This window comes from Oncorhynchus mykiss, chromosome 20 (assembly GCF_013265735.2).
Source record: "Oncorhynchus mykiss isolate Arlee chromosome 20, USDA_OmykA_1.1, whole genome shotgun sequence".
NCBI classification, from domain to species: domain Eukaryota; kingdom Metazoa; phylum Chordata; class Actinopteri; order Salmoniformes; family Salmonidae; genus Oncorhynchus; species Oncorhynchus mykiss.
In genome coordinates this window covers 13,528,864-13,552,282 of record NC_048584.1, presented here as the reverse complement: position 1 = coordinate 13,552,282, position 23,419 = coordinate 13,528,864, and the positions used below count along the sequence as shown (strand labels likewise).

Genomic DNA, 23,419 nt, shown 5'->3' with positions numbered 1-23,419 from the left:
ATACCCTACTCAACAAATTGGATGCAGTCTATCACAGTGCAATCCGTTTTGTCACCAAAGCCCCATATACTACCCACCATTGCGACCTGTACGCTCTCGTTGGCTGGCCCTCGCTTCATACTCGTCGCCAAACCCACTGGCTCCATGTCATCTACAAGACCCTGCTAGGTAAAGTCCCCCCTTATCTCAGCTCGCTGGTCACCATAGCATCTCCCACCTGTAGCACACGCTCCAGCAGGTATATCTCTCTAGTCACCCCCAAAACCAATTCTTTCTTTGGCCGCCTCTCTTTCCAGTTCTCTGCTGCCAATGACTGGAACGAACTACAAACATCTCTGAAACTGGAAACACTTATCTCCCTCACTAGCTTTAAGCACCAACTGTCAGAGCAGCTCACAGATTACTGCACCTGTACATAGCCCACCTATAATTTAGCCCTATCAACTACCTCTTTCCCAACTGTATTTAATTTATTTATTTATTTTGCTCCTTTGCACCCCATTATTTTTATTTCTACTTTGCACATTCTTCCATTGCAAAACTACCATTCCAGTGTTTTACTTGCTATATTGTATTTACCTTGCCACCAAGGCCTTTTTTGCCTTTACCTCCCTTCTCACCTCATTTGCTCACATTGTATATAGACTTGTTTATACTTTATTATTGACTGTATGTTTGTTTTACTCCATGTGTAACTCTGTGTTGTTGTATCTGTCGAACTGCTTTGCTTTATCTTGGCCAGGTCGCAATTGTAAATGAGAACTTGTTCTCAACTTGCCTACCTGGTTAAATAAAGGTAAAATAAAAAAAAATAAAAAAATAAATTGTTCGTATCACCTTTGCAGCAATTACAGCTGTTAGTCTTTCCACACCTGGATTGTGCAACATTTTCCTGTAATTCTTTTCAAAATTCTTCAAGATCTGTCAAATTGGTTGTTGATCCTTGCTAGACAACTATTTTCAGGTCTTGCCCTAGATTTTCAAGCAGAATTAAGTCAAAACTATAACTCGGCCACTCAGGAACAGCCAGTGTCTTCTTGGTAACTCCAGTGCATATTTGGCCTTATGTTTTTGGTTGTTTTGCTGAAAGAAAAAATCACCTCCCAGTGTCTGGTGGAAATCTGACAACCAGGTTTTCCCCTAGGATTTTGCCTGTTCTTGGCTCCAGTCTGTTTCTTTTTATCCTGAGAAACTCCCCAGTCCTTAACGATTACAAGCATACCCATGACATGATGCAGCCAACACTATGCATGCAAATATGGAGAGTTGTACTCAGTAATGTGTTGTATCGGATTTGCTCCAAACATTACACGTTGTATTCAGGACGCAGTTTTTTTGCAGTATTAATTTAGTGTCTTGTTGCAAACTATTTTTTTATATTTTTATTCTGTACACACTTCCTTCTTTTCACTCTGTCAATTAGGTTATGCGAGAGTTCAGTGACCAGCCAGAGGAAGACGACACGACAGCATCCTCCTCAGGGGATAGGTACTCTGTATAAAGTCAATTAGTACACACCTGGGCCCACTAATTGCTTTGTGACTTCCTCTATATAGGTGTGCCAGGAGAGCAGCTGGTGGAGAATTGGGAGTAGAGACGGGGACATGTCAGGCCGTCTGATTTTCCTACCTCATAGAAAGCTTATTTTACTGGGGCACCTTGGCTCTCTGTTAACCAAGGTAGGCTATAGGTAGAGAGAAGCGTTCCTCTTGTAACTATTGTGTGTCACCGATAATCTAAAGACAGGAGTAGCCGTTTGTTTTGCTTTCCCATTTTGGCTACGGCCTTTTGTTCAACAGCTCAGTTCAATTGTTTGGTTGGTATTTGAGAATTGGATGTTACCCTGTACTGGAGTTGTTTTGTCGTGCGAAAGAAGACCCGTTTAGTAAATAATCACAAGAAAAGGAATCACAACCACTGCCTCTGGTCTGTTCATTTTATGCCTCCCGCTTGTAATAATGTCTCGGACACAGTTAGTATTGTGGAGTAACTACAATGTTGTTGATCCAGCCTCAGTTTTTTCCTATCACAGCCATTAAACTCTGTTTTAAAGTCACCATTGGCCTCATGGTGAAATCCCTGAACGGTTTCCTTGAACACGTCTCGTTGTTAGCAGCCGTAGCGAGGAGAGTGGAATCAAAAAGCCACAGGTCTTCACTGATGTGATCCTGAATAAAACAGACACCCTTTTCCTTCTGTTATCAATTAGTTTTCATGTCACACAAGATTCAGCAAACCGAAACAAGTCTCTTCACTCTCTGTTTACAAAGCAGCTGGTGTATACAATGATCAGACAGAGGCATTTCTTTGGCACAGATCCAAAGGACATTTGATGTACAAGGTGAGGGGGACAAATTATTTACGGCCCGGGAGTGTATAGGCTGGCCATGGAAATGTTATTTCCGCCCACCTGAAAACTCTATTCTTTGGGAGCATAATTGAGGAAGCTGTGGAAAAGTTGGCCGTGTCCATAGTAACAGAACCAACACAGCATCCATACTAAAGCTAGAACAGATGTTTTTCCACCTGTGTGGAAAATGGATTCAGCACACTGGCTGGCTCACTGAGGAACCATAAAAAGTTGAAAATCAATTGAATGTGTTTCAATGTATCTATGCGTATTAAAATCCATGTCAAATATGATGATAGAGTTCTGGGCGCTTTGATAAAAACTGAGGGTGTGACACCAAAAGCAGGAATAAAATAAAAATTAGGTTGATTTATGTAATTGGATAATTTACCCTTTTTTTTCTTACCTTTATTTAACTCGGCAAGTCGGTTACAATGACAGCCTACCGGGAAACAATGGCTTGTTGAGGGGCTGAACGACAGATTTTTTTTACCTTGTCAGCTCGGGGATTTGATCCAGCAACCTTTTTGTTTACTGGCCCAACCACTAGGCTACCTGCCACCCAGTGGCGGTTCTAGACCATTTCAACTGGGGGCCCAAGCTGGGGCCAGTTGTACTGTTAGAGGGGCCAGTTACATTAGACGTTATCGTTTTCAAAAGGCAAAAGACAATGTTCATAATCATTCAATTTATTAGCATTTTCTGTCTAATAACGGATGTAAAAAAAGAATGATAGCAAAAATGAGTTATGTAAAAACTGTCATGCTCCACATTTAGGAGGGCCCCAAGGGGGCCCAAAATTGTTGTCCGTCCGTCCCCCCCGTCCCCAGAACCGCTAGTGCTGCCGCCCTTGTATTGAAATGTTTACCTTACACTAGCAGTAATGCTAGAAACTGTATGAACTGTTCACCTCAACTGTGCACTTGGCCTGATCGAAGCTCTATCAAGGGGAGTCGAGGGAGAAATTGAACAATAACCCTGGGAGACTCCAATAACCCTTTCTGTGAATGGTCCAATCATCACTATAGAGTAGTATACACCACCTCTAACTGTGGGCATGGCTGATTCATTGTGGTGCCCACTGTATACTCAGATCAAAAGTTAGCACTAAAACTTGATGAAGTGAGGGTAATTAATTACTTGTTTGTTGGTCAGTGGCGAGTCCAGAACATTTTGAATGAAGTGTCCAAGGTGGAGCACAGACCCAGCTTAGGTGGGCCATAACACTTTGAACCTTAATCGAGGCAAGGTGGATTTTTTTCAATATAAATAGGATGGTTCAACACATTAACTTCAGCATTAACCAAGTGGAAAGTCGGAATTTACCACTATAGAATTAGAGGACTCTAATTTGGATAAAACCCATTTTGGCATGGACATTTTAAAGTAGTCAACTGGGTGGGCCCTTCCTATGGGTGAAGGATTCCATACAGATCATCAGGAGGGAACAGCCAATGAATTAAACACGTGAGCTAAATGCCATAACTGTAGGTGTAAGTAAATCTGCAACATTGGCTGTATACCTGTTCAAACAACACACTAGTTGGCAGTATGCACTCTTTCAGTTTGTTTGCCAATACATCACAGTTGATGGGAAAAGATGTGTCAACCAATTGACGCTTATGTCAATACATTGCTTTAAATGGGAAAGACAAGTGTCACATGGTTGACACTTTAACAGTATGTTAATACATTGCAGGCGTAGTGTTTTTGTAATGTGTACTTATTGAATAATATGAATATAATATTTAAAAAATACTAATATGAAGTAATATGAAAATGATCAAATCAGTTATTATTGAAGACTCTGGATTGCAGGAAATGGCAGTTACAGGTGATGAAAAAACTCTAAAATGGATGACGGAGAGGGCCACAGCCCACCTAGTCAAATAAATATTGGGGAGAACAGATGTATGGGTCATAGTATCATTTCACATCTTGTTTAAAATTATGTTTTTGTGTTTTCCAGGACACTTCGCACACATCCCACTGTGAGAAAAGACATTGAACAACAAATCTTGTCCTTTCCACGGCAAGCAAACCGGTATTCCTGGATGAAGGGGGGCGTGGATCAGGAATACCTCAGCCCAGACCTAAATCTGCAGATCTGAATCTGAAGATTCTGCTACAATGTGTGTGTGGCGTGAGGGCATTGCACACAGAGGGTCCATTGACGTGGCAAGTTGTGTATTGAAGTGGGTCCAAACACATTTTTCCACTCTAACAAAGCCAAAAGAAGTCAAGCTCATCATATTCAGTGACCGGTGTTGTGGTCAGAATAACAACTGGTGCATGTTGAATTTGATGTCTATGCTGGTATCCATGGGCTACTTCACTCAGGTTGAACAGAGGTTCATGGTGTCCTTCCTTCCATATGATCTGTCTTTTTCCGCTATTGAGAAGAGATACAAGGTGTCAACTCTGCATACCGCTGATGTGAGACAGATGACCCTGGAGTCTAGGCAACAGAATCCATTCAAGGTCATGCAGTGGGGTAAAGTACTTAAGTAAAAATACTTTAAAGTAATACTTGTCGTTTTTGGGGGGTATCTGTACATTACGATTTACATTCCTATAGAAAATCATGTACTTTTTACTCCATACATTTTCCCTGACCACGAAAGTACTCGTTACAATTTGAATGCTTAGCAGGACAGGAAAGTGGTCCAATTCACGCACTTATCAAGAGAACATCTTCGGTCATCCCTTCTGCCTCTGATCTGGCGGACTCACTAAACACACATGCTTAGTTTGTAAATGTGTGTTGGAGTGTGCTAGCTAAAAAAATTAAGAAAATGGTCTAGTCTGGTTTGCTTTATGTAACGAATTTTAAATGATTCATACTTTACTTTTGATACTTAAGTAGATAATATTATACATTCATGAAAATACAAGTGTCTTACATTCTTTAAAAGCTTAACTTCTTTTTAATCCAGCCGCTTTGTCAGATGTCAAAAAGGCTTTACGGCGAAAGCATGCCATACGATTATCTGAGGACAGCGCCCCGCATGCAAAAACAAACTTTTTTGGGATAGGGGGCAGCATTTTCACATTTGGATGAATAGCGTACCCAGAGTGAACTGCCTCCTACTCTGTCTCAGATGCTAATATATGCATATTATTATTAGTATTGGAAAGAAAACACTTTGAAGTTTCTAAAACTGTTTGAATGATGTCTGTGAGTATAACAGAACTCATATGACAGGCAAAAAACCTGAGAAAAATCCATCTGACATCTGAGGTTTGTAGTTTTTCAAAGATGGGCCTACCAAATACACATTGAGATATGGATGAGGTTGCACTTCCTACGGCTTCCACGAGATGTCAACCGTCTTTTGAAACTTGAATGAGGATTCTACTATAAAGGAGGGGCTCATGAGACCTCTTTAGTCTGGCAGAGAGCCTTGGTCTCATGACGCGCGCTCCCAACAGAGTTACCTCGCGTTCCAATGCTTTTTCTGAAGACAAAGGAATTCTTCAGTTGGAACGTTATTGATGTTTTATGTTAAAAACATCCTAACGATTGATTCCATACATCGTTTGACATGTTTCTAAAGGACTGTAACGGAACTTTTCGAGTTTTTGTCTGGATGAAGTGCCTGCGCCTCATGAAGATGGATTACTGGGCTGAACACGCTAACAACAAGTGGCTATTTGGACATGAACTTTATGGAACAAATCAGTCATTAATTGTCGAACTGGGATTCCTGGGAGTGCCTTCTGATGAAGATCATCAAAGGTAAGTTAATTTTTATGGTGTTGTTTCTAACTTTGCTGATTCCAAAATGTCGGATATTCCTCTGGCTGATTTGGGCTCTGAGCGCCGTTCTCAGATTATGCTTTTTCCGTAAAGTTTTTTAAAAATCTGACACAGCGGTTGCATTAAGGAGAAGTCTTATCTTTCCATAAATAATACTAGTAATAATAATACTAGTATCTTTTATGAGTATTTCTGCAAAATCACCGGATGTTTTGGAATGAAAACATTACTGCACGTAAGGCGCCAATGTAAACTGAGATTTTTGGATATAAATATGCACATTATCGTAACATGATGTTCTATGAGTGTCATCTGATGAAGATCATCAAAGGTTAGTGATTCATTTTATCTATATTTCTGCTTTTAGTGATTCCTGTCTTTGGCAGGAAATATGGCTGTGTGTGTTTTCGACTTGGCGGTGATCTAACATAATCATATGTTGTGCTTTAGCTGTAAAGCATTTTTGAAACGGACACGATGGGTAGATTAACAAGATGTTTATCTTTCCTTTGCTGTATTGGACTTGTTAATGTGTGAAAGTTACATATTTCTAAAAAATATTTTTGAATTTCGCTCACTGCCTTTTCAACTGAATGTTGTCAAGGGGTTCCCCCTGCGCTAGAAAGGTTAAAAACATTTTCCAAACAAGCAGAGGCGTCACGAAAGTCAGAAATAGCGAGAAAATAAATCACTTACCTTTGAAGATCTTTCTCTGTTTGCAATCCCAAGGGTCCCAGCTACATAACAAATGGTTGTTTTGTTCGATAAAGTCATTCTTTATATCCCAAAAAAAGTAAGTTTAGTTGGTGCGCTTGATTCAGGAATTTACCTGTTTCTCTCGTTCAAATGCATACAAAGGAATCCCAAAAGTTACTAATAAACTTTGTCCAAACAAGTCAAACAACATTTATAATCAATTCTCAGGTACCCTAATATATAAATAAATGTTACAATTTAAGACGGAGAATAGTATGTTCATTTCCGGAGATAAATAACGAAGTGCGCGCACTCATCCATGTGCGCAACACAATACCACAGTCAAAATGAGAGCCACCTAGAAATACGACAAATTCTAGCTAATTTAAAAATTGGAACTGGAACTCTTTCTAAAGACTGTTGACATCTAGTGGAAGCCCTAGGAACTGCAATCTGGGAGGTATTCCTTTGACTTTCCCATAGACAGCCATTTCAATGGGTGGTGACCTCAACACACAAAAAAAATCTGGATGGATTCTCCTCGGGTTTTTGTCTGCGATATCAGTTCTGTTATACTCGCAGACATTATTTTAACAGTTTTAGAAACTTCAGAGTGTTTCCTATCCCATACTACCAATTATATGCATATCCTAGCTTCTAGGCCTGAGTAACAGGCAGTTTACTTTGAGCATCTCAGTCATCCGAACTTCCAAAAATGGACCCCTATCACAAAGAAGTTTTTAAAACCAAATACTTTTACACTTTTAATCAAGTAGTATTTTAATGGGGTCATGAATATGCAGTGAAAGGACTTCAGACAACTCCCAGACTCCGCGCTGAAAAGACCAGCTGGACTGTTAATTACATTAATGATAATGGTGTAAAATCACAGGTAAGCCTATCATTTCCAAGCTGTTAAAACATGTCTATATCTATGAATAAATTAGCCATTTACAGAGAAAATATTTTACACTGTGGACTGTGCACCTTATTAGTGCATGTTGATTGAACTTTTCTATTATCAAATTCATTTATATAGCCCTTCATACATCAGCTGATATCACAAAGTGCTGTACAGAAACCCAGCCTAAAACCCCAAATAGCAAGCAATGCAGGTGTAGAAGCACGGTGGCTAGGAACAACTCACTAGAAGGCCAAAACCTAGGAAGAAACCTAGAGAGGAACCAGGCTATGAGGGGTGGCCAGTCCTCTTCTGGCTGTGCCGGGTGGCGATTATAACAGAACATGGCCAAGATGTTCAAATGTTCATAAATGGCCAGCATGGTCAAATAATAATAATCACAGTAGTTCTCGAGGGTGCAACAAGTCAGCACCTCAGGAGTAAATGTCAGTTAGCTTTTCATAGCCGATCATTAGGAGTATCTCTACCGCTCCTGCTGTCTCTAGAGAGTTGAAACAGCAGGTCTGGGACAGGTAGCTCGTCCGGTGAACAGGTCAGGGTTCCATAGCCGCAGGCAGAACAGTTGAAACTGGAGCAGCAGCACGGCCAGGTGGACTAGGGACAGCAATGAGTCATCATGCCAGGTAGTCCTGAGGCATGGTCCAAGGGCTCAGGTCTTCCGAGAGAGAGAAAGAAATTCACACAGGACACCGGATAAGACAGGAGAAATACTGCAGATATAACAGACTGACCTTAGCCCCCCGACACACAAACTACTGCAGCATAAATACTGGAGGCTGAGACAGGAGGGGTCAGGAGACACTGTGACCCCATCTGATGATACCCCCGGACAGGGCCAAACGGGCAGGATATAACCCCACCCACTTTGCCAAAGCACAGCCCCCACACCACTAGAGGGATATCTGTTATGCTTTGTGATTTCAGCTGCTTAACAATGGAACCTCTACACCAGACAGAGCCACAGTCAATACGATTGATGGAGGTCATGGTTGGTCACTAAACCAAAGAATGGAGCAAGACCCCCAGCGCCATCGTTCTCCAAGGCCTTCCCCAGAGACAACGAGAATCCTTCGCCAATCCAGAAAGAACCAGGACCTCATGACGATGAGGAGCAATTTGCCTACTGCTGCACGGTCCTTCTATCAGGCACTTGAAGTGAAGCCTCGGGACATTTTTGGCATACATGTTGGTAGCATTGATGTCACTTCAACTAGAAGTTGATATAATTCCTCACTTGGTATATTAACGGATTTGGGTGGTTTCCGTTGTCAGGGGCCATAGGCTATTTGTATCAATCCAATTAGTAGGTTAGAAGTGTTCCTCCTCTGTTCTTTCATTCTGCATGATACTTTGCCCTCACAAAGTTGTCACTTACCACAAGTATTTTCCAGCAAAGCATAGAAAAAGCTTTTATTTTGTTCTACTCAATGTGGCTCTCTAAACAGGTGCCCGGCCTTGATACAAAGTTGCTATGTTTAGCCATTAAGGCTGGTCTAAGTGTTACTTTTGTGTTTTTAGTTTGTATAGTAGTGGTTTATATTGTTGAATTATTTTGTTATACGTCTATACATTTTTCTACCTGAAGTGTTGCTTCACCAACCGCTGAATATAACGTTTATTGTTAATAGAATAGCTTCAATTCATTGGGGCATGAACGGTGTTGAAAGAGTTCTACAGGGATGCTGGCTCAATGGAGAGAGATGGCTGGTGGACTATTCTTGATACTTTTTTTTATTTTACCTTTATTTAACCAGGCAAGTCAGTTAAGAACAAATTCTTATTTTCAATGATGGCCTAGGGACAGTGGGTTAACTGCCTGTTCAGCGGCAGAACGACAGATTTGTACCTTGTCAGCTCGGGGGTTTGAACTTGCAACCTTCCGGTTACTAGTCCAACGCTCTAACCACTAGGCTACCCTGCCGCCCCACATGGGAAACTGTTGAGCATGAAAACCCCAGCAGTGTTGCAGTTCTTGACACAAACTGGTGCTCCTGGCACCTACTACCATACCCCATTCAAAGGCACTTAAATCTTGTGTCTTGCCCATTCCCCAACTGAATGGGACATATACACAATCCATGTCTCAATTGTCTCAAGGCTTTAAAATCTTTCTTTAACCTGTCTCCTCCCCTTAATCTGCACTGATTGAAGGGGATTTAACAAGTCAGTAAGAGTGTGCAAAGCTGTCATCAACGCAAAGAGTGGCTACTTTGAAGAATCTCATCTAAAATATATTATGACCTTGTTCTTTTTTGGTTACAACATGATTCCATATGTGTTATTATATATTTTTGATGTCTTCATTAATGTTCTACAATGTAGAAAATAATAAAAAATAAAGAAAACCCCTTGAATGAGTAGATGTGTACAAACTTTTGACTGTAAATCAAGGAATCTGTCATTAATTATTTTGAAGTTACATTTCGAGGAGGTCTTAGTCACATGATTTTACATCTAGCTAAGGAGCTTATAGTATTTATGAAGTTTGATCATGTACAAAAAAACTTGATATTTGAGCCAGTCACTGACTTACAGGAAACGAAAGAGAAGCTAACCAATCAGCTAGTGCAACACTAAATGCAATTCTCCTTCCATAAGCAAGCTAGCCAGTTAGCCAGCAACTGTAGTAACATTATTTTAGAAAGTGAGAGTCAACAAACAGAGGTGGGAAAGAGGAGGGAGAGAGAGTGAAGAGAGGGGAGGGAGGGGAAGGAAGGAGAGCGAATGGAGAGAGAGAGATGGAGGGAGAAAAGAGAGCGAGAACGAAAAGGTAGGAAGGGAGAGGGTGGAGGGGTGAAATAAAGGGGAGATAGAGAGAAAGTGACAAAGGGAGGCAAAGAGAAGGCGGGAGAAGGGAATTAGAGAAGAGAGGGAGAGAGACATGACTGACCGTCTGTTTATCTGTCAGTGAGTCTCATCTTTTAATCTTTTCACATTCACTGGAAATGTACTGTATTGTCATAAGCATCAACCTGTGACACTTCTTTTCCCATTGAATGCAGTATATTGGCATACACTACCGTCACTACTGTACGTTTTAGAACAGCTACTCTGACGCCATCCCATCTGGTTTGAGCTTTGTGGGACTATCATTTATTTTTCAACAGGGCAATGACCCAACACACCTCCAGACTGTGTGAGGGCTATTCTACCAAGAAGGAGAGGGATGGAGCTCTGCATCAGATGACCTGGCCTCCACAATCCCCCGACCTCAACCAAATTGAGATGGTTTGCGATGAGTTGGACCGCAGAGTGAAGGAAAAGCAGCCAACAAGTGCTCAGCATATGTGGGAACTCCTTCAAGATTATTAGAAAAGCATTCCAGGTTAAGCTGAATGCCAAGAGTGTGCAAAGCTGTCAAGGTGGTCTATTTGAAGAATCTCAAATACAAAATATATTTTGATTTAACACTTTTTTTAGTTACTATGTGTTATTTCATACTTTTGATGTCTTCACTATTATTCTACAATGTATAAAATAGTTCAAGTAAAGAAAAACCCTTGAATGAGTAGGTGTTCACATTTTTTTGACTGGTAGTGTAAGCATAATTTGGTTGACACTCATCTTTTCCCATTGACTGCGATGTACCCCCTGCACATCGACTCAGTACCGGTACCCCCTGTACATAGCCTCGTTATTCTTATTTTATTGTTACTCTTTTATTGTTTTACTTTAGTTTATTTAGTCAATATTTTCTTAGCTCTTATTTTTCTTAAAACTGCATTTTTGGTTAAGGGCTCGTAAGTAAGCATTTCAAGGTTGCATTCGGCGCATATGGCAAGTAAAATTTGATTTGACATAAGCATCAACCTTGTGTCACCTTTAAAGCTAATTTCCTGCAATTCTACACACAATCCATGACTTATGCCATGTTCATATGACATCTGTGTTACAGGGACTAACTAAATCAATGGGAGATCCCTGGAGGTTTAGATAGCTGGCTAGACTAACTTACCTAGCAGTCTATAAAATGTTGAGTGATTGTCAATGAGAGACATAACAAGAGGAAAACTGTTGACAGTTACTAACAGTTCTTGGGGACCTTCAATGCTGGAGATTTTTTGGTACCCATCCCCAGATCTGTGCCTCGACACAATCATGTATCGGAGCTCTTTGACCTCATGGCTTGGCTTTTGCTCTGACATGCACTGTCAACTGTGGGACCTTATATAGACAGGTCTGTGTGCCTTTCCAAATCATGTCCAATCAATTGGAAGAAACATCTCAAGGACGATCAATGGAAAAAGTGTCAAGCCTGCTCTCTCTCTGGCGCTCTAGGGTTCCTTGCCTAGGTTGGCTCGGCATGCTCCCATCCCACATCATGCCTCAGCGGGATCGTCAGGCTGTCATGCCTCAGCCGGCTCGCCGGGATCTCACGCCTCAGCCGGTTTGTCCAGCGCCCATTCCTCGTTCGGCCCGTCAGGCTTGCCCAGGTGGGACGTCGCTGACACCAGCACTTGCCCTCTTTGCTTGGGCAATCATATCTGTCACGACTTCCGCCGAAGTTGGTGCCTCTCCTTGTTCGGGAGGCGTTCGGCGGTCTTCATCACCGGCTTTCTAGCTGCCACCGATCTACATTTCTTTTTCCATTTCTTTTGTCTTGATTGTACACACCTGGTTCCCATCCCGTTATAATTATTTCCCTATTTAACCCTCTGGTTCCCATGATGTTTTGTGCGTGATTGTTCCTTGTCTAGTGTTATCAGTCTTCTGTGTTATGGTGTGTTTTCCCTGCGTGGAATTTATGGTTGATTATTTTCCGAGTCAAGTACGTTATTTGACTCAGTTCTGTGTCCTGCGCCTGACTCCGTACTCACCTCAGCATACTGATACATGACGATATCATTGTGATGACGCTCTCCGATTCCCTCTTCATTTGGATAGACTTGGACCATTCCACTACCCTTTTTCACTCTTCTCCCTGGATTCAGGCACCAAACCTTCAGTTGAACTGTTTTATGTTCTGAACCATAGCTCTTGCTATAGTATCGCAGCAGCAAATTAAACAGTAGTTCCATTGTCATGTGCACAAGTACAGTGAAATGCCCTTTTTGCAAGTGCTTTCTTTCCCAACAATGCAGTAATCAATATCAGTAGTACTGTTAAATAAAGTAGAAAAAAAACACATGCGAAATAGAAATAAGAACGCAAGATAGTAAGTAAGCTATGTGTAGTGTCAGTTCCAAGGTCAGTGCCCAGGCCATATTTACAATATGCAAAGATACTGGAGTGGTAGGGGTAGATAGGTATAGTGGTAAGGTGACGAGGTACATGAAAAATGTACATGTGAAAAGTAACATGTGAAAAACTAACATGTGAAAAGGTAACATGTAAAAAAACAAAAAACATTTTTAGCATATACAAAATTCACGAGAAACATCACGTCCGAAAACCAAGAGTCTGACTCATGAAAATTCATTCCATATGTGTGATTTCATAGTTTTGATGTCTTCATTATTATTCTAAAATGTAGATTTATAAAAATAAAAATAAAAGCATTTCATGTGTAGGGGTGTCCAAACTTTTGACTGGTACTGTATGTGCAGTATATGTATTTCACATACACACAGTATGTGTGTATATATACAGTACCAGTCAAACGTTTGGACACACCTACTCATTCCAGGGTCTTTCTTTATTTTGACTATTTCCTACATTGTAGAATAATAGTGAAGACATCAACACTTTGAAATAACACATATGGAATCATGTAGTAATCAAAAAGTGTTAAACAAATCAAAATATATTGAATATTTTAGATTCTTCTAAGTAGCCACCCTTTGCCTGATGACTTCTTTGCACACTCTTGGCATTCTCTCAACCAGCTTCATGAGTTAGTCACCTGGAATGCATTTCAGTTAACAGGTGTGCCTTGTTAAAAGTTCATTTGTGGAATTTCTTTCCTTAATGCATTTGCGCCAACCAGTCGTGTTGTGACAAGGTTGGGGTTGTATACAGAAGATAGCCTTATTTGGTAAAAGACCAGGTCCATGTTATGGCAAGAACAGCTCAAAAAAGCAAAGAGAAATGACAGTCCATCATTACTTTAAGACATGAAGGTCAGTCAGTAAGGAACATTTCAAGAAATGTGAACGTTTCTTCAAGTGCAGTTGCAAAAACCATCAAGTGCTATGATGAAACTTGCTCTCATGAGAACCGCCACAGGAAAGGAAGACCCAGAGGATAAGTTTATTAGAGTTGCCAGCCTCAGAAATTGCAGCCCAAATAAGTGCTTCACAGAGTTCAAGTAACAGACACATCTCAACATCAGCTGTTCTGAGGAGACTGTATGAATCAGGGCTTCATGGATGATTGCTACAAAGAAACCCCTACTAAAGGACACTAATACGAAGACTTGCTTGGGTCAATAAACATGAGCAATGGACATTAGACCAGTGATAGAGTGTTGCATCAGATGACCTGGCCTCCACAATCACCCGACCTCAACCCAATTGACTGTTGCATTTGCCTCATGCAGCACAACACATCTCCTTTGCATAGAGTTTATCAGGCTTCTGATTGTAGCCTGTGGAACGTTATCCCAATCTTCTTCAATGGCTGTACGAAATGGTGGGAACTGGAACATGCTGTCGTACACGATGATTCAGAGCATTCCAAACATGCTCAATGGGTGACATGTCTGGTGAGTATGGAGGCCATGGAAGAACTGGGACACGTTCAGCTTCAAGGAATTGTGTACAGATCCTTGTGATATGGGGACGTGCATTATAATGCTGAAACACGAGGTTATGGCGGCGGATGAATGGCACGACAATGGGCCTCAGGATCTCGTCACGGTATCTCTGTTTATTAAAATTGCCATCGATAAAATGCCATTGTGTTCGTTGTCTGTAGTTATGCCTGCCCATACCATAACCCACCACCACCATGGGGCACTCTGCACTCACATCAGCAAACTGCTCGCCCACATGACACCATACACGTAGTCTGTGGTTGTGAGGCCAGCTGGACTTACTGCCAAATTCTCTAAAACGATGTTGGAGGTGGCTTATAGTAGAGAAATTAATAATAAATTATCTGGCAACAACTTTGGTGGATATTCCTGCAGTCAGCATGCCAATTGCACGCTCCCTCGGAACCTAAGACATCTCTGGCATTGTGTTGTGTGACAAAACTGCACATTTTAGAGTGGCCTTTTATTGTTACGAGCACAAGTTGCACCTGTGTAATGATCATTCTGTTGAATCAGCTTCTTGATATGCCACACCTGTCAGGTGGATTAATTATCTTGGCAAAGGAAAAATGCTAATTAACAGGGATGTAAACAAATTTGTGCACAACATTTGAGAGAAATACGTTTTCTGTTCTGATGGACAATTTTTGGGATCTTTAATTTCAGCTCATGAAAAATGGGGCCAACAATTTAAATGTTGCGTTGAAATTTTTGTTCAATATATACAGTGCATTCGGAAAGTATGTAATGTGCCTTTTACTGAGGAGTGGCTTCCGTCTGGTCTCTCTGACAAAAAAAAGCCTGATTGGTGGAGAGCTGCGGATGGCCATCGGGTTCTTGGTCACCACCCTGACCAAGGCTCCAAAAAGTAACTTTGCTCAGTTTGCCTGGGCGGCCAGCTCTAGAAAAAGTATCGGTGGTTACAAACTTTTTCCATTTAAGAATGATGGAGGCCAGTGTGTTCTTGGGGACCATCAATGCTGAATACATTTTTCTGTACCCTTCCCCAGATCTGTGCCTCGACACAATCCTGTCTCAGAGCTAAACGGACAATTCCTCTGACCTCATGACTTGGTTTTTGCTCTGACATGCACTATCAACTGTGAGACCTTATACAGACAGGTTTGTGTCTTTCCAAATATTGTCCAATCAATTGAATTTACCACACGTGGACTCCAATGAAGTTGTGGAAATATCTTAAGGATGATCAATGGAAACAGGATGCACCTGAACTCAATTTTGAGTCTCATAGCAAAGGGTCTGAATAGTTATGAAAATAAGTTATTTCTGTTTTTTTTTATTTGTAATAAATTTGCTAAAAATTCTAAAGAACAGTTAAAATATATTTAATCCATTTTAGAATAAGACTAACTTTTTTTCCTTAATTGTGGAAAAGGGGAAGGGGTCTGAATAATTTCTGTTTTTTTAATGTGTTCTTTTCACGTGATTTTTTTCATGTTTTCTTTTTTAGAACATAAAAGAGTAATAACCATCTGTGTCGTCAGATTTAAACATTGGTGAGAGGATGGATGGATTCACATTTCCACACAAGGGTTAGTCACCTGTTATTATGGTGAAAATCTATGTCTAATGAATCTTCAGTAACACTACAGATACTCTTACACCTGTGTATTAACACTATCCTTCTACATATGATATTGTTGTATAGGACTTTCTTCTTGCTGATTGTATGAAGATGTTACGGTGCGTGAATGAGGACCCAAAAGCGAATTAACGTAAACAGAACTTCTTTAATAACAAAACATAGGTAGGCTCAGATGGACCGGCAGATTCCGACAGGACAGGACAAGGTTGCAGCAAACATGACGATAGTCTGGTTCAGGCATGAAAAACACAAACAAGAATCCGACAAAGACAGGAACAAAAACAGAGAGAGATATAGAGGACTAATCAGAGGGAAAAAGGGAACAGGTGGGAAAAGGGGTGACGAGGTAGTTAGGAGGAGACAAGGAACAGCTGGGGGAAAGAGGGGGAGAAAAGGTAACCTAATAACGACCAGCAGAGGGAGACAGGGTGAAGGGAAAGGACAGAAACAAGACACAACATGACAATTCATGACAGTACCCCCCCACTCACCGAGCGCCTCCTGGCGCACTCGAGGAGGAAACCTGGCGGCAACGGAGGAAATCATCGATCAGCGCACGGTCCAGCACGTCCCGAGAGGGAACCCAACTCCTCTCCTCAGGACCGTACCCCTCCCAATCTACTAGGTACTGATGACCACGGCCCCGAGGACGCATGTCCAAAATCCTACGGACCCTGTAGATGGGTGCGCCCTCGACAAGGATGGGGGGGGGGGGGAAGACGAGCGGGGGCGCGAAGAACGGGCTTGACACAGGAGACATGGAAGACCGGGTGGACGCGACGAAGATATCGCGGAAGAAGAAGTCGCACTGCGACAGGATTAATGATCCGAGAAATACGGAACGGACCAATGAACCGCGGGGTCAACTTGCGAGAAGCGGTCTTAAGGGGAAGGTTCTGAGTGGAGAGCCAAACTCTCTGACCGCGACAATATCTAGGACTCTTAGTTCTACGCTTATTAGCAGCTCTCACAGTCTGCGCCCTATAACGGCAAAGTGCAGACCTGACCCTCTTCCAGGTGCGCTCGCAACGTTGGACAAAAGCCTGAGCGGAGGGGACGCTGGACTCGGCGAACTGAGATGAGAACAGCGGAGGCTGGTACCCGAGGCTACTCTGAAAAGGAGATAGCCCGGTCGCAGACGAAGGAAGCGAGTTGTGGGCGTATTCTGCCCAGGGGAGCTGTTCTGACCAAGACGCAGGGTTGCGAAAAGAAAGACTGCGTAAGATGCGACCAATAGTCTGATTGGCCCGTTCTGCTTGACCGTTAGACTGGGGGTGAAAGCCGGAAGAGAGACTGACGGAAGCCCCAATCAAACGGCAAAACTCCCTCCAAAATTGAGACGTGAATTGCGGACCTCTGTCCGAAACGACGTCTGACGGAAGGCCATGAATTCTGAAAACATTCTCGATGATGATTTGTGCCGTCTCTTTAGCAGAAGGAAGCTTAGCAAGGGGAATAAAATGAGCCGCCTTAGAGAACCTGTCGACAACCGTAAGAATAACAGTCTTCCCCGCTGACGAAGGCAGTCCGGTGACAAAATCTAAGGCGATGTGAGACCACGGTCGAGAGGGAATGGGAAGCGGCCTGAGACGGCCGGCAGGAGGGGAGTTACCGGACTTAGTCTGCGCGCAGACCGAACAAGCAGCCACGAAGCGACGCGTGTCATGCTCCCGGGTGGGCCACCAAAAACGCTGGCGAATGGAAGCAAGCGTACCCCGAACGCCAGGATGGCCGGCTAACTTGGCAGAGTGAGCCCACTGAAGAACGGCCAGACGAGTAGGAACGGGAACGAAAAGAAGGTTCCTAGGACAAGCGCGCGGCGACGGAGTTTGAGTGAGTGCTTGCTTTACCTGCCTCTCAATTCCCCAGACAGTCAACCCGACAACACGCCCCTCAGGGAGAATCCCCTCGGGGTCAGTGGAGGCTACTGAAGAACTGAAGAGACGAGATAAAGCATCAGGCTTGGTGTTCTTAGAGCCCGGACGATAAGAAATCACGAACTCGAAACGAGCGAAAAACAGCGCCCAGCGCGCCTGACGCGCATTAAGTCGTTTGGCAGAACGGATGTACTCAAGGTTCCTATGGTCAGTCCAAACGACAAAAGGAACGGTCGCCCCCTCCAACCACTGTCGCCATTCACCTAGGGCTAAGCGGATGGCGAGCAGTTCGCGGTTTCCCACATCATAGTTACGTTCCGACGGCGACAGGCGATGAGAAAAATACGCGCAAGGGTGGACCTTGTCGTCAGAGAGGGAGCGCTGAGAAAGAATGGCTCCCACGCCCACCTCTGACGCGTCAACCTCGACAACGAACTGTCTAGTGACGTCAGGTGTAACAAGGATAGGTGCGGATGTAAAACGATTCTTGAGGAGATCAAAAGCTCCCTGGGCGGAAACGGACCACTTAAAGCACGTCTTGACAGAAGTAAGGGCTGTGAGAGGAGCTGCCACCTGACCGAAATTACGGATGAAACGACGATAGAAGTTCGCGAAGCCGAGAAAGCGCTGCAGCTCGACGCGTGACTTAGGGACGGGCCAATCAATGACAGCTTGGACCTTAGCGGGATCCATCTTAATGCCTTCAGCGGAAATAACAGAACCGAGAAATGTGACGGAGGAGGCATGAAAAGAGCACTTCTCAGCCTTCACAAAAAGACAATTCTCTAAAAGGCGCTGGAGGACACGTCGAACGTGCTGAACATGAATCTGGAGTGACGGTGAAAAAATCAGGATATCGTCAAGGTAAACGAAAACAAAGATGTTCAGCATGTCTCTCAGGACATCATTGACTAATGCCTGAAAGACAGCTGGAGCGTTAGCGAGGCCGAAAGGAAGAACCCGGTATTCAAAGTGCCCTAACGGAGTGTTAAACGCCGTCTTCCACTCGTCCCCCTCCCTGATGCGCACGAGATGGTAAGCGTTACGAAGGTCCAACTTAGTGAAAAACCTGGCTCCCTGCAGGATCTCGAAGGCTGAAGACATAAGAGGAAGCGGATAACGATTCTTCACTGTTATGTCATTCAGCCCTCGATAATCTATGCAGGGGCGCAGGGACCCGTCCTTCTTCTTAACAAAAAAAAACCCCGCTCCGGCGGGAGAGGAGGAGGGGACTATGGTACCGGCGGCAAGAGCTACAGACAAATAATCTTCGAGAGCCTTACGTTCGGGAGCCGACAGAGAGTATAGTCTACCCCGGGGGGGAGTGGTTCCCGGAAGGAGATCAATACTACAATCATACGACCGGTGTGGGGGAAGAGAGGTGGCCCTGGACCGACTGAACACCGTGCGCAGATCGTGATATTCCTCCGGCACCCCTGTCAAATCACCAGGCTCCTCCTGTGAAGAAGAGACAGAGGAAACAGGAGGGATAGCAGACATTAAACATTTCACATGACAAGAGACGTTCCAGGAGAGGATAGAATTACTAGACCAATTAATGGAAGGATTATGACACACTAGCCAGGGATGGCCCAAAACAACAGGTGTAAAAGGTGAACGAAAAATTAAAAAAGAAATGGTTTCGCTATGATTACCAGAAACAGTGAGGGTTAAAGGTAGCGTCTCACGCTGAATCCTGGGGAGAGGACTACCATCCAGGGCGAACAAGGCCGTGGACTCCCTTAACTGTCTGAGAGGAATGTCATGTTCCCGAGCCCAGGTCTCGTCCATAAAACAGCCCTCCGCCCCAGAGTCTATTAAGGCACTGCAGGAAGCTGACGAACCGGTCCAGCGTAGATGGACCGACAAGGTAGTGCAGGATCTTGAAGGAGAGACAGGAGTAGTAGCGCTCACCAGTAGCCCTCCGCTTACTGATGAGCTCTGGCTTTTACTGGACATGAAGTGACAAAATGACCAGCAGAACCGCAATAGAGACAGAGGCGGTTGGTGATTCTCCGTTCCCTCTCCTTAGTCGAGATGCGGATACCTCCCAGCTGCATAGGCTCAGCACCCGAGCCGGCAGAGGAAGATGGTAGTGATGCGGAGAGGGGGGCAACGGAGAACGCGAGCTCCTTTCCACGAGCTCGGTGACGAAGATCAACCCGTCGCTCAATGCGAATAGCGAGTTCAATCAAGGAATCCACGCTGGAAGGAACCTCCCGGGAGAGAATCTCATCCTTTACCTCTGCGCGGAGACCCTCCAGAAAACGAGCGAGCAAAGCCGGCTCGTTCCAGCCACTGGAGGCAGCAAGAGTGCGAAACTCAATAGAGTAGTCTGTTATGGATCGATTACCTTGACATAGGGAAGACAGGGCCCTGGAAGCCTCCTCCCCAAAAACAGATCGATCAAAAACCCGTATCATCTCCTCCTTAAAGTCCTGATACTGGTTAGTACACTCAGCCCTTGCCTCCCAGATTGCCATGCCCCACTCACGAGCCCGTCCAGTAAGGAGAGATATGACGTAGGCGACACGAGCAGTGCTCCTGGAGTAAGTGTTGGGCTGGAGAGAAAACACAATATCACACTGGGTGAGGAACGAGCGGCATTCAGTGGGCTCCCCAGAGTAACACGGCGGGTTATTGATTCTGGGCTCCGGAGATTCGAAAGCCCTGGAAGTGGCCGGTGGATCGAGGCGGAGATGGTGAACCTGTTCTGTGAGGTTGGAGACTTGGGTGGCCAGGGTCTCAACGGCATGTCGAGCAGCAGACAATTCCTGCTCGTGTCTGCCTAGCATCGCTCCCTGGATCTCGACGGCTGAGTGGAGAGGATCCGAAGTCGCTGGGTCCATTCTTGGTCGGATTCTTCTGTTACGGTGCGTGAATGAGGACCCAAAAGCGAATTAACGTAAACAGAACTTCTTTAATAACAAAACATAGGTAGGCTCAGATGGACCGGCAGATTCCGACAGGACAGGACAAGGTTGCAGCAAACATGACGATAGTCTGGTTCAGGCATGAAAAACACAAACAAGAATCCGACAAAGACAGGAACAAAAACAGAGAGAGATATAGAGGACTAATCAGAGGGAAAAAGGGAACAGGTGGGAAAAGGGGTGACGAGGTAGTTAGGAGGAGACAAGGAACAGCTGGGGGAAAGAGGGGGAGAAAAGGTAACCTAATAACGACCAGCAGAGGGAGACAGGGTGAAGGGAAAGGACAGAAACAAGACACAACATGACAATTCATGACAGAAGAGCTCTGGACCACAGCAGGCCCCCTAGGGGGCAGTAAAGCTTAGCTGCCATCCACCTTCTCTCAGTCAGTCACAGTCTTCAAGGGGTCGCTCCATTTGATTCAATTTTTTTTTACCTCCCCCTGTTGATTTGAAATAAACTTTCCATACATATTTGCCCATGTTAGAAGTTGTCATAAAGTGACGTTTTAGACCTAAATGCCAAAACGTTCAGGAGATAGAGGTGCCCAAAGTCGATCTGTTTTGCATACCCCACCCTACCACGAGACATCCATATCTTCATCATTGGAAAAGGTAAATGGTTGAGTTTGAAATAATTTAAAAGTGTAGAAAAAGCGTTGTCAAACTGTTTTATAATTTCTTTAAAAAAAATAGTTATTTAATAAAAATTGTCATTTTTAACTTCAATTATTTAAAAACTCTTCAACTCCAACTATGTTTTTGCATATGTTGTAGTCAAGACCCTATTTTACATCATCTGACGTGTTTGTGTTGTGCTCGCCATCAGCTGAGACACAGCATGCTCATGAACACAGGGTGGGTGTCATGTTTTGGCTGATAAATGTACTGAAATTGAAATAAAGATGGTTGGTGGTCCACAGATCAGAGAATGTTGACTTGAATGGGAATATCAGTTGTTTTAACTCAATAACCTCCAAGATGGACAATTGGACCGTTTTAAAATGTTGTAATTTCAATAAATTAATTTCAATAAAAACTTTGATTTCACTTGTCCCTGAGTTTTCCTAAATATGTGTATTTTACACTATCTCACTACTTTGAGATAAATATCATAAAAGACAAAAACTTTCTGAGCATTTCATCCTGATAGTGCCATGACGGTCAAAATGATGTATGCATACTCAACAGTAGAATAGCCGTGCCTCGAGGGGCACCAATACTGCCAGTCTAATAAATATATTTAACTAGAAAAGCCTGGCCTTGTTGGACCCCACTTCGTGCCAATGTCATTTGGTTGTGTTTATGAAAGTCTCAGGTAACATTAGAACATGAAAGTAAATATTTGAAAGAACAAAATAAGTTAGTTTATGTTACTGTATGCTATATGTCAAAGCAAGGATGCTAGTGAATAGTGAGAACCAGCACGCACACAAGCAATAATGGCATTATAATGAATATGTGTCAATATGACCAGGATCAAAAATGGTATACTATTGTCAGTTATTGGACACCTTATTCATGGCCTCGCTAATGCTTCAAGTGTGGTGTGGCTCTTCACACATCAGATGGATCTCATTTAGCTGTTATCCCTTGTCCTAACAGTCGCCACAAATCTTTGTCATTTTCACTTGATTGCAACACTTCCCGCAAACAATTTGCTTGCAGCTGAAACAGGTGTTGTGGGTTCTGTACCATTTGCATCTCTCCTACCCGGAAGCGAGGCGCAATTTGGTTCACATGGAATCTTTGCTGCTCCCTTGGCCCTTATGGCTCTCACGTAGCCCGTGTGCCAGACTCATGATGAAGTCTCTCCTGCGTGTGCATTGATAGCAGCCAACTCAAGCATGTTGTGGCAACAGGCCAGCTGCAAGTTCATCCTTTCAGGGAGCACATCCATGCCATCGGATCTGAAACATTATCGGACACTGGCTCACCTGCTGCCCGATATAGATCCTTTCCAAGAAATGGAAAGCCGTTCGGCATCAGAGTAATGATCAGAGATGTCATGATCCATTTCTTCCCCGCCGTCTGAGTCATTTTCATTCAGATCTTTTAGGAACGCTAACGCAGCAGGTGCATCCATTCTGGTCGTGCCATTGTAAATTAGGCACGCTCTCACTGTGAACCCTACTCCAACTAGGCCTACAGTAGACGAATACAACTGCTTTGATTCAGTGGATTGATGTAGGGTGCACTGTTTTGAGGTGATAATTAAAATAGATGAATACAATAGAATGGCCGCCCTGTTCTTTCATAATTATGCATCGTTCGCTTCCCCTTACTCATCAACTCACCCATTCTCCCCCTTTCTCCCCATCATACATCATATATTCATCTGTTGTTATATGTGTGAAATCGGTATAGTTTAGGTTCAGTTTCGAGGTAATTATCAGAGTGATTATCAACTATCAGCAGAAGGAGCGGAGCAGGCCCAACTCTCGGGAGAAGTCAGGGGCAACATGAGAAAACCATCAAAAAATGACATGCACTCCTAAAACTGGTTATAACTCTAGTTCTGTTTGATATTACAATTCTAACGACAGTGTGTTGTGTAGACTTATTTAGGGAAAATCAAGGAT

At 43.4% G+C, this 23,419-nt stretch overlaps 1 long non-coding RNA gene across 1 annotated transcript; it reads left to right on the top strand.

Annotated features, from left to right (window-relative positions):
• Positions 1-1,434: 1,434 nt before the first annotated feature.
• LOC118942003 lies at positions 1,435-9,462 on the top strand. The gene is made up of 3 exons (XR_005037871.1): positions 1,435-1,679; positions 4,320-4,844; positions 8,653-9,462. It is a non-coding gene; the product is annotated as an uncharacterized LOC118942003 (long non-coding RNA).
• The last annotated feature ends 13,957 nt before the right edge of the window (positions 9,463-23,419 follow it).